General features: G+C 39.0%; 1 long non-coding RNA gene across 1 annotated transcript; it reads left to right on the top strand.

Annotated features, from left to right (window-relative positions):
* The first annotated feature begins 7,656 nt into the window (after positions 1 to 7,656).
* Positions 7,657 to 10,839, top strand: LOC118492239. Its single transcript, XR_004892754.1, has 3 exons — positions 7,657 to 7,997; positions 9,189 to 9,277; positions 10,600 to 10,839. It is a non-coding gene; the product is annotated as an uncharacterized LOC118492239 (long non-coding RNA).
* Positions 10,840 to 12,021: the final 1,182 nt, after the last annotated feature.

The following is a 12,021-nucleotide window of genomic DNA, read 5'->3' as shown; positions in this document are numbered from 1 at the left end:
CAACGCAAAAACCCATAAAGAAGAATGTGGAACAGAAACAAAAAGATAAAAAATCTGAAAATTTTCAAAAAGAAAATAAAAGCTCATCAGATCAATCATTCAATCACAATAAAAAATCACAAAAATTTAAAAATCAAAACTCAAAAATAGTTGGTAATCAGTGTTGCAGGTTTGACCACAGTGCTCAAATGCCAAATCAAGGATACAAGAAGAGAAATGACTACCACAAGGCAACTCAATGCTATGATCTAAGTGTGTGGTATGAAAATGGTGTACGATATGAAAATGAGAATAGGTATGATAACAGAGTGTGTTACTCATGTGGTTATCAGGGACACATTTCTGTTAACTGCCAAAGCCAGAGATTTGAAACGAGAAGGTGTTATGAATGTCATATCAGAGGACACATTGCAAGAGATTGCCCAATGAGATCAAAAGGAAGATCGAGGGCTGAATCTCAGAAATTGGCAAAGAAACCAGTCAATGTCAAGCCCAAAGAACAGAAAGTTCAAGAACCAAAAGTTCAAGAAAAGAAATAAAGCTTTCACAAGGGCAGAAAGACAAACTGAGGAAGAAAAGGAAGAAGGCGAGAGAGTATCTCGAAAGGATTTTGTTCTCGGATACAACAAGAAAATCAGAAAAGATTTCTGATAATCCAGTTTGCTCATCAAAGACTGACAAATCAAGCAAACTAAGTTCATCAGATACAAATCTGAGGACAGACAGGTTAAAAAAGAAAGAAAAAGTTCCGGGCGATGAATTTGTTTCTTTGGAAGCAAAGGAGCCACGTGTTGGCGATGAATCTGACTCATCAAAGTCAGACAAGCCACATCCAGGCAATGATTCTGGTTCGTCAAAACCAGAAGAGCCATTTGGTGAGGTAAAAACTGTCAAACCCAAGGCTGGTCAGGCTTGGGTGAATCTGTTCAAGTAAAATCCTGACTTGCCGGAGTTCCCAGGTTGGTAAGTGTGGAACAGGTATCAGCATCTTTCTTGAGAAATTCACAGGTTGGTAACTATGATATTTCGAATTACAAAAGACTAATCAAGGACATTAAGTTGTACTTGATTTCTCTTTTCGACAAGTGATTAAAGGAAAACAATGTGATGAATCCCCATATTTGTAAAAATGACACTCAAAACTAATTTTCCGGAAAAACCATTTTGATTAAAATAAACTTAAGTGTTTTGAAATCTAAATGGGAAAATAGTTTGTTGTCAGGGGGAGTTCTGATTGTTTATGCCAAGTGGATGGCGAATTGAGGCAATTCTCATCAGTATGTCATGTTATTTGTACAGTCTATTGTTTTCAAATTTTCCTGGAAAATCAAAATTGAAACATATTTTGATTTCAGGGGGAGTAAGAAAATTTTTAGAAATTTTGAAAATTTGAAAATACAAAAACATGATAAAACCAGAAAAAGCCAAAAACATTGAAAAAAATCAAAATGAGTTTTGTTGAGAAAAGAGGAAATGATAGTAAATCAGTGGACTATCACTGCATGCTAAAGAAATGAGATGTTAAAAGCGATAAACGGTCTCACTAAAGATGTGACGATAGGCTCAGCTAGACTAGTAGATTTACGATAACGATACAAACATAAATGAAAAAGCCTAGTTCTAGTGGGAAACATGGTTGAAAGCATAGTACTTGGTTTTGTCCTTCGTGATTGTGTACCTACTCAGTAATCGCTGAATGCTAAAAGGGCATAAAAACCGGTCAGTTTGTGAACTTTCACAAATTGCTGAAAAGTCACTGTGATTGTGCATTTCATTTTGCAAAGATTTAAACTTGTTTTATTTCTTTATTTTGTTTAAGCATTGGACATCCTCTGCGTATACGTGAGTATCGACCTGGATGTTACTGCCTAAACGTTCTGCTTTATTTTCTTTGGTGTTTCGTTTAAGCTTTGGATCACCTCTGCGTATACGGGAGTATCGACCAGGTGGTTAAAGCCTAAACAACTTCAACTTGTTTTCATTTCTTATTTTGTTTAAACATTGGACTTTCTCTGCGTATACGGAAGTATCGACCTGATTGTTAATGGTTAAACATTCTGCTTTGTTTTCGCACATATCACAGTTGATGAAAGTTTAAAGGCATTACTTGAGTTAGCGTATTGCATGATGAGGGGATATACTGAGATCGTGGGGTCCATAGAACTTAGTGCAAAATTAATATACCTTAAACGTATCGGTAAGCATTTCGAAAGCTTTTAGATTGAGCTTAAGAGGACAACTATATCGTTAATCAACGTGAATCGTTTAGAACTTAAAATGTTTAGAAGCTTAATGGTGCTAGTGATTTGTCTCATGAACTGATATGATCCTCTTACACAAACTCACAAAAATATATACAGACAATATACACCTAGATTGTATATATTTCTTTACTGCATTTCTCTAAAAACAAAAATCCAAAAAGATTTTCGGAGTGTTTTAGCATAAAATTTTGAAAATTCAAAAAGATTTTCGACAACTGATGTTGAAGAGCTGATATTCAAAATTCAAAGTGCTAAACATGATGAATTGGTTTGGGAGAATATGTTGAAAACTTTGAATGTTATATACAAATGTTTTGAAAGATTGTGTGGTTAGTTAATCAAGGTCATTCATTTGAACTTAATGTAACTTTACAGATTAATGAATGAATGATTTCTACCAGTAAGTTTCCTAAATCTAAATGTTATAAATTTGTGAAACTTATGGTGAGGTAGAGGATGTGCAGGTTAACCAGGTTTCAAATCCTGAGCAGATGCAGAACAAAGTCAGGAATTGATCCTGAACTTGTGAACCGGTGAAAGCCAGACTACGATCCCGACAGCTGAGTCTAAGGGGGAGTCTGAAGACGAGCTCAACGCAAGAGGAAGCATGGGTTCAAAGAACCAGATAACTATCTTGGAGGAGCTTGTATCCGGAAAGCCAGGTGTCGATCCCAAAAGCACAGAAGCTTGACGAAAGGGGGAGCCTGAAGAAAAAGAGTCTAAGCGAGAGGGGGAGCAACTGAAGTCGAAAACAGATCCACGGGGATTATGTTCAAGAAAGAGGGAGTCTGTGGTTGCTGATGATATCAAACCTTCAAGAAGACTCAGAGAGAGAGAGAAAGACAAGTGGCTATGAGCTTGACTACGGCATTATCCAAGGGGGAGTCTGTTAGTGCATTTATGTCTATCGCCTCCGTCAATCCAGTCCGTAACTGAAAACTGTTTAATTCTAGGCTTTATGTTGTAATTAGTAGAGAAAAGGCAAGGTGGCATTATTGTAAATAAGAGGGAATCTCTTATAAGCCTTGGCCTATAAATAGGAGCCTTAGGGTTTAGATTTGAGACTTTTGGCTCATTTGGAGATTTGGAGATCTAATTCTAGAGAAAGAAAGTCTAGAGAGAGAAAGACTCTCCACGTGATTCACGGCTTTGTACACGACATCATATCAATAGAATCACGTCATTAGTACATTCTCGTGTGTTCGGTCACGCACGTTCACGGATTCCGCACGTCGAACGTGTCGTTACGCAATCGATTCGGAGCGAAAACCGGACCAACATGAAGATCTATTGTGATAACCACTGTGATTTCCACTGTTTTGACTGCTTTGACTTTCTTTGCTTGTTGTGGACACATTCTCAGCAGAAAACGCAGTCTTGGGAGAAGTTGCTTTAGGCATCATGCTTTTTGGATAATACAAATCCAAATTCTGCTGGTAAGATGAGTGACTTTCAAGTCTCTCAATCAACAAATCCACAGTCAACTTTTTAGGCTCGATAGTGTTCTTCAGCATCAACGCATAATATCTCCAATCCATCTCGTCTGGTAATGAATCGAACAACTTGTCTACTAGCTCATCGTTAGAATACGTAATTTCATGTCTAGCTAGCTCCAGTTTCAAATGTCCAAACCTCTCGATCATCTTTGACACTGATTCATTCTTTAGACAGCCAAATAAATCAAATTCTTTCCTAAGAAGTTTCTTTTTACTTTTCACAATTTCAGCACTTCCTAGACATTTAGTTTCTAGCTTTTTCCAGAGATCTTTTACATTTGAATAATCGATCAATGAGATTATGTCTTCCCGAACGGATTGAAATAACAATGCCACACATTTTTGCTCAGCCACAAATGATTCAATCTCCTCAGCTGAAGTTAAAGTTTCACCATTTTTGTTTCCATCTTGATAACGGTTTTTCAGACTCCTCCAGCTGGGAAATGCAAATGCCATCAACCAATCTTCAAACTTTCTTGACCACCGACTGTACTCCTTGATAGCCATTAGCTTTGGAGGTTTATTGAAGGTTCCAAAGGCACTTTCAGATTCCCAAGCTTCCTTTTTCTTCGGATTCGGCGGATTCTCATTCTCTTTGCTTGACGAAGTATCATTATTTCCAGAAGTTCCAGAGAATGCATACATGTCGCTAAACGGGTTCAAGAATATGTCATCCATCTTGAATGTACCTTTCAAAATCAGCAAACACTTAGAAAAATTTTCGAAATTTTGAAAAATGATGACAAATAAGCGAAATCACCAATTTGTGACAAATAAGCGAAATCAGTATGTTGACACAATAAGCGAAATAGCACAGTGTCAAATAAGCGAAATATCAATGTTGACAGAAAAGCGAAATCAGATTTGTCCGTGTAAGCGAATCAGGTTTGTGTGTCCCTATGAGCGAAACCTGATTGTCCAAATGAGGGAAATTAGGTCTTTACAAGGCCTTATGAGGAAATCAAGCACAATCTTTTGATGTCCGAATAAGCGAAACCTAGTTTTTAATCAGTTTTTACCATTTTTAAGCGGTATTTTAATCTGATTCTTTCTAGGGTTTGTTATTACTATGTTTCACACAATATATTCGAAATTCAGGCCATTTCAACCGTAGGAACCAGTTCAAATCGAAAAAGTATGAGAGAAAGTTAGTAGAAGTAAGAGAATTCGGTAGAATCAAGCTGTAGTAGTATGAACTCCTCGTTCTGAGCTCTGATACCACTTGTTGGACCGGTTTCTAACCCTAAACAGTCAGTATAAGGTAGTTCATCTTCAGATACAAAGACGGAATCAATGCAAATGAAGTTACACAGCTTTTCTCGTTCAATTCCTTCTCTATTGATGGTTTCTGAATACAATTTGACAGAGTTTCGTTACACCAAGCATGACATGGTTTCGCTCCAATATTCTGACTCAATACACACATCAGGTATTTATATGCAGCTGATTTCGCTCATAAGACATGCCTTATGAGCGAAACCCCATGTGTACTAATAAGCGAAACCCTAAAGAGACCATAAGAGCGAAACCTCAAGTCCCTAAAAGCGAAGCCTATATATTAAACCTAATTTTGACTTTCAAGCTCCTATGTTGACTTAACTTGACCTAAGACTCAATGCAAACGTAGTCAACAGACATTCCGTGCACCAACACGACCGTTGCGTCATTCAAAACAATTTATACTAATTGATGACCAAGGGTTTCATCCTGAAACCCAGGACCCATCCACCTTTGGTCATCATATTGTTCTAGTGCAGGAAATGTAAATTGTTTGACGACAGGGAAAGTAAATTGTTTAAACAGACCACAACCATGAAATTTAAAAAAGTGGGCTCCGGCCTTGGCACATATATCCATCATCGCCCACATCGTTGCATTTAAGGGGCAGCTCCCTCCTTCATCATGGCATCTCCACCAGCATCCTTCCCGGTATTTCTCTCAGCATCATCAGCAGCATTCTCTCCGCCAGCATTCTCTCCAGCGTCTGTCCCAGCATCGTCACCAGCATCCTTTGAAGCATTAGCATCAGGCACCTTGGCAGGTTCTTCCACAGCAGATTTGGCAGGAGGCTCCACAGGATTTCCCACAAGATCTCTCAATTTCGCCTCCCAGGCCTTGGTGTTCCAAGAAGGGCATTGAAGGCCCAAAGCCATTGCCTCGTAAGCCATTTTCAGTCTGGCCTGGAGAAGGGAGATGACAACGGAGTTCTTGAGGCTCTCCCGGTATGAAGCCATAGCCTGCTCATGTTGGACTTGGGCGGCGTCGATCTTGGCCCGAGCTTTATGGGTGACCTTTTGGATAGTGGACTGCTGCTCTTGGGCCATTGCCTTGTATTTGGCCTCGTAATGCTCTGATTTAGCGGTAGCGATTGCTGCTTGGTCTGTGATAGTGGCTTCGGCCTTTTTCAGCTGGCTTTCAAGCATAACATTCGTGCCGCATGCATCCTCGTAGAGGAATACCAGGCGTTCAAGACCCTGCAAAATAAAGAAACATGTATTAACTTTAATTAACTTTAACCAACATATGTTGCAGGATATGGATCAGGATACTAACCTGGTTAAGGAAGCCGGTCATGAATTTGTCGGACTCTGTAAACCCATGATTTTCAAATGGAAATACATGGGGGGTAGCGGGAGGCTCTGTTTCCTTTCTCTTCCGGGAGCTAGAGGCCCGGGTCCGGGATACTGGAGGAGCTTTGGGAGCGGTAGTCGTCTTCGAACTGGTAGGCTTTGGTGTGACAGATGACTTCGGGTTGGATTCTTGCTTGACAGGTGCGAGACTGGAATAACTGTCCAACTCGTCAAGTTGGAAGCCTTCGAGGTTGATAACTGGCACTGAATGAGGGAAGAAATATTCAATTTGTAACTCTTGTACTTTACAATCATTATAATTGTGTGCTTACAAGACATCTCTGAGCTTGATTTTTGGCTTAAGTTTGTGAGTGACAGGGAGAAGGTTCTTTCACTAGCAGGAAGTCGGTAGATTTCTTTGATCCTGGACTCTGATTCCGCGCTTGGGGATGCTAGATCTCTGAAATTCGCTGCACAAAATATCAAGATATAAGTCTAGGATATAGTTTAAGAATACAGTTGGGGATATTCCTAAAACCCTAGATCCTACCCTTGGTTAACCATCTAACCGGCAGATAAAAACCCTTGTCAATAGAGTCTCTTTTTACAAAAAAGAACTTTCGCTGCCTCTGGTCTTCATTCTTGGTGGCCTTAAGGACTAAAGGGTTCTTGGAAGTGGAGAACAAAAGAAAGCGGCTGTTACCATGGGATCTCAATCGGTATGCTATGGGGAGGTCTTCGATGCACAGGTCAGGACAATGACGAGATTTAATCTGGTTTAGCACTATTAAAACTCGCCAAACCATCGGCATGGTTTGGGCATAACTGAGGCCGGTAAGCTCAAAGAAACGAGAAACAAAGGGTGGAAATGGATACCGGAGTCCCAAGGAAAAGGGATAGGCAAGGAAGCAGACCCATTCATTCGACGACGCGTCTGATCGGACTTCCCGATCAAAGGGGCGAATGACCACTCCGGCAGGGAACGCACCAGAATCCTTCAGAGCGGCGATATCAGCGTTATTGAAGGAGCAGATTTCATTTTGAGGTTCTCGTATGAGGTTCTGACTCGTTAGGGTTGCGACTGGCTCATTCGACCAGGATCTTGTTCGAGATGCCATAAAGGGTATCGGCCGAGAAACAGGAAATCCAAAGAAAATAAAAACAGAGAAGATGAGAGAAATACCTGAGATTCGCTTGAGAAGTGATGATCATAATGCAAAATATTTCGGCTAATTATAGGCTGAATGATAGGGGGTAAAGATGTAACACCCCAAAAATTCGTATGTCATCTTATAATATTACAATCGCAATATTTCAACGAAAAGAAATGGCAACATAGATTTTCACCATTATTAAAGGTTTACAAATCTTAGTAAATCTAAAATATTAGGTATGCATGAAGGTTAACTATGTTAGTATGTAGAAATGAGGAAAGTGTCATGTTATAAAAGAATGAGGGGGTGAAAATGTAAAATGTGTAAATAAAACACTTAATAAAAATGGCCAGTGCTTGGAAAGTGTGGGGTGTGCGATCGAGAAGAAAGACCAGGGGAAACCTTCCCCACAAAACCCTAACCACATCAAATTCATCAAATTAAAGAGGGAATCCAGCCTAATTCTACTGCATGTGCAAGGATTCTTGATCATCTAGCCTTACAAATCACTTGGTAAGTTGTAATTCATGATTTGGTGATTTTGATATGAAGTGGGTTATGATAAATCCGTGAATTTCTATGAAATTGAGCATGAATATATGTTAAAATTATCATATGGAAGGTGAGTTATACAAGATTAGATGTTAATTGATGATTGAAGATGAAACCCGTTTGGGTTAGTAAAAGTGGCGACATGGGTATGTCACCCATGTCCAATCTTTGTTTAAATTCTTGATATATTATGTTGTATGTGATTCATCCTTGCTAGTTAGGTTGAATATGGTATGGAGTTAGTTTGATGTTTTGTTATGTTGATAATTGAAAGTGAGAACCTAGAAGACTATGCATGAATTAGTTGTACATTGTGCTTAGAAGGTAGTATGCCCACCAAGTGTTTGATGAAATGTCTAAGAGAAGTTAGGATGTAAGATTTTAGGAAGTGGCTTGACATATATGAATGACTCGTGGTAATGATGTAATTAGTAGTATACTAACTTAACGAATGTGCTATAGATGGAACTAGTACAAGAATTCGGGTTGAATGTATGTTTTGGTCAAAATTATGCATTAGAAGCTTGCACATTGTGTTTGAACGGGCGATGCTCGCCATATGTTTTTATTAAGCACTTAATTGCGATTAAGAAGTGAATGGGTACTAATGTATGACATATGACCAAACTAGTAAAGGATGATGTTACGAATTTCGTTAAATTATCTAACTTAGTAATGTGGTTGTCAAATGTAGAACCATGAAAGCATAAGTATGTGTAAATTGATTATGCGTATATTGTGTATGTGACTAGGTGATCATGTAGTTGTATGTGACATAAAACATTATGTATAAAATGAATATCATGTCATTAATATGGTCTACTATATCAACATGAATGCGTGTTCAAAAGTTAGAAGTTATATGCTAGAAGGTTGACTTTCTGAAAGTCAACCGATAAATTATAACATGGTTAGCCTTTCGGACACAACGATAATAGTAAAGAAGTAATGTGTTATGTACTAGGTGATCTACATGCCGTGTACGAAGATAATTGAGTTGTGTGAGTGTGGAACAAGGTGACTTTTAGTCTATGCCTTGTGTATGTGGTATTTGATTAATAAAAATGCAAGTAATGTATGAATGAAAGGAAATGAATGTTAGTATGAATGAACATTTGTGCTAACCATAATGTGATTGTAATGACATGAAAGGATAGGGATCACATTAGCATGGACTCAAGAACGGAATGATAACGGGTCAAGAGGAGGCGAGGAATCGGATACGAGCACGGAACCATAAGGTAAGTGATTCCGTAATCACTTCTTAGTTATTTATGTAAAGTTATATGCAACTTAACTAGGTATGATAATTGAAGTCGAATAGGAACAAATGGTATGATATCGACGAAGTATTAAACGGATCTCAGCTTTGATCCGAGCAAGGTATGCGTGATTAAGAACCGTAACTAGGTAGTAGGATTGGTTACTTATGCAAGGTAGTACTTTGTTGTTAATAATGGGGCAAAGTTGTCAAAAACGCCCTTGGTGGGGATTTCGGGTAAACGACCTTAAAAGTCATTTAGAAGTGAGCTATTCGATTAGAGTAATGTCTTGGTTTAGTATGAAAGCGAAGTATAGGGTTTTGTATGTTATAGATCTTTTAATGTATAAATACCCATAACGGGTCGAATAATTCATAAGAGAATAATAGGCCAAGAGCGTGTAAGTCAAGAATTTCCTTAACTCGGATGTTGGGTTTTAGGTCCATATGATAAATGGTGAATTTACAAGCATGTAGAAAGAAACGGGAGGTCGAACGGGTAAGCGGTTCAAAAGTTACGCGCGTTTTAGTGCGTACGAACGATGGAACGGAACTGCGGAAAAGTGGCGTTTCAAGAGGGCGTCGCCGACGGGCTCCCAAAACCACCACTTTGGCCGACGGCCTATCTACCTGGCTACGGAAAAGTTGGGCGACGGGTGTTTTAAGAAGCCGTCGCCGACGGGTCCCCACCCCGTCGCCGACGGGCTGTCTAGCCCATCTCTCCGTTTTGCTTAATTTGTATTTCTAAGTCATCCGTAACGCAACCCGATGATTCGTAAGTTTCTTATGAGCATATAGGGATGCACGTTTGTAGATAAGCAAGTTTGTGTGTTCGTATGTAATTATATATGTATGTAGAACTTATGTAAGTAGGTATGTAGGTATGTACGTATGTTTATTTATAACCCCAAGAGTACGCATGTGGTGGAATATGTAATTATGCTTAATGATGAGTATGAGTGTATGTACTTATGCCTATTTGTAGAAAGGTTATGTAAGTATGTAGTTGTGTATGAAGGTATGTATAAGGGTATGTATGAGTGTATGTACGTTTGTAGATGTATAGGCATGTGGGTATGTAAGTACATATATGTGCATGATTTAGACACATTGAGGATTAACGTTATTATCGGTGTACCTTGAGAATGATAAGTAATGCAGGTACATTTAAGAAGCCTCGTTAGGAAATGGATACGCAGACGGAATGCTCGAAGTTTGATAGAGAACGAGAAGTGAAGCGTATGTGAATGATCATGTTTATACATTGTGCGCTAATGTTTTGAATATATGTGGTGAATGCAGGTGGTACGAGTCACGGAGGATCATCAAGGAATAAAGATTGAGGGTCGAGTCACTTGAGGGATTGTACGGGGTTGTCTAAGGATGTAATTTATTGTACATAAGCTGTCAATTATTTTATAATTGAGTCAGTTTGTTGTATTTAATATAAAAGAGTTATTTTCTAAAAAAAAAAGTGAACTTTCAAGTAAGAAGTATGGTTTATAATGTAAGAAGTTTTATGGCAAGGACTTCCGCTGCGACTTTCGTTAATAACGTGTTAGGGCGTAACAAGTTGGTATCAGAGCCCAGGTTTGAGAGAATCAAGTAACAAGAGGTAGATACTTGAACTCAAACCGGTGTGCTCTCGTGACTAAGAACCCGTACAATCTAAGACTCGATCGAGGCCTAAATGCAAAAGCGAATGTAAGTATGTATTAGATTATGTATTTGAAGGAAACTAATAGTATGTTATGTGCAAGGTAAGCGTAAGAGTTTGAAGAGGGTGATCCATGAATGCAGAATAGGATGAACGCCAAGGCGGCGAAGGTGCAACTAGGCAAATTAACCCCAGGTACACAATACTAAAATGTATGAATACTGATGTCAAAATAAAAAGGAAGGGGTCTCCTTGGGAGGGTAATTATTAAACGAAAGGCCATGATGTGGTCTTGGGGAAGTTTTGGAAATATGCACGAAACTGAAACCCATCTCTCGGGCATAAGGCGATGATTACACGAAGGCACGAAACTAGTGTGTGGATTGCGCACCTGGCCAGTACGCAAGAAGCATACGACGTTCGTGAGACCGTGGCAATTGTTGCAGGTATGCCCGGTAGAACGGGGTAGCAGACGGGCGCTATGTTGTAGCGAATGCAAATTAGCAAATCCATTGCGGATTTGGTTATGCTAACGAAGGTTATGAAAAGTTATGCGAGTCGACCGGTTCTAGCGAACAAGTCGAATAAGAATGAGCTACCATCCGTTTTGAACGGGTGATTTGGAATGCTCTAATGAATGCTAGAAGCTTAATCCGTATTACGGATTGAAAGAAGAAGTTATGATTAAAAGCGAAAAACCCAATTACTTGGGTAGTGGAATATGTATGCTTAACTCTCATTGAGAGTGTTTATGCCAAACCCAATTATTTGGGTAATCGAATGTGAATGCTTAACTCTCGTTGAGAGTGTTTATGCCAAACCCAATTATTTGGGTAATCGAATGTGAATGCTTAACTCTCGTTGAGAGTGTTTATGCCAAACCCAATTATTTGGGTAATCGAATGTGAATGCTTAACTCTCATTGAGAGTGTTTATGCCGAACCCCATTTACTTGGGTAGTTGAATGTGTAAGGAAGAAGAAAACTCATATATGGATAGAACTAAAATGAAGTAATTATGATTCGACAACTAAGATGACTAACCTTAAAACCTAGTTGCTGAAGGCA

Source organism: Helianthus annuus, chromosome 5 (assembly GCF_002127325.2).
Source record: "Helianthus annuus cultivar XRQ/B chromosome 5, HanXRQr2.0-SUNRISE, whole genome shotgun sequence".
Classification (NCBI taxonomy): Eukaryota; Viridiplantae; Streptophyta; class Magnoliopsida; order Asterales; family Asteraceae; genus Helianthus; species Helianthus annuus.
Note: the sequence above shows the minus strand (reverse complement) of the source record. Positions and strands in the feature narration are given on the sequence as shown.